This window comes from Electrona antarctica (genome assembly GCF_951216825.1).
Source record: "Electrona antarctica genome assembly, chromosome: 16".
NCBI classification, from domain to species: domain Eukaryota; kingdom Metazoa; phylum Chordata; class Actinopteri; order Myctophiformes; family Myctophidae; genus Electrona; species Electrona antarctica.
In genome coordinates, this window is record NC_136797.1 from 2,025,303 (window position 1) to 2,025,939 (window position 637).

The window sequence follows — 637 nt, forward strand, 5'->3', positions numbered from 1 at the left end:
CGAACGTTTTTAACTCAAATCTTTGTTTCTGAGGGGTTCCTGGAACATATTTTCAGATGAGGGTCGGTGGCCAATTACATATCATTTTTGGGGTCCTTGACATGAAATATTGAGAACCACTGATACAGAAACATTATTTAGGACGTCAGGCCTAAATGGGTTAAAATAAGATCATGGTTGCAAAATGGGTGAATTGTCCCTTTAACATATAAGGCTACTTGTCTTGACTTACTCTTGCTCAATGTAAATCACTCTGGATTCAGAGCGTCTGATAAATGCCTACATTGTTAAATTGTTAAATTATAAGGAAGAGGTCCAATTTCTAATTTCTAATTTCCAATACGGCTGCATGCTGTGCACATACAGAGAGCCTGTTCTTAAACGACTCCTCGGTTTCCTAAATGAGCCAAAATCCTCTAATAGAGCCAAATGTGAAACATGTCATCACAGCATGCAGTCCCTTAGCAGCACATAGGATGAAGATACAGGATGGTATTATTGCACTTACAGTGTTTAGAGTTTACACGTCTGAAGTCTGGCACCAAGCCGCAAGAAACTCTGGCAAAAAGAACAGCAGCAGAGCTTTGGGTTTCTACCAAAAAAACAAAGAAAACGCAAATCTTTGTATGGGAGGGAG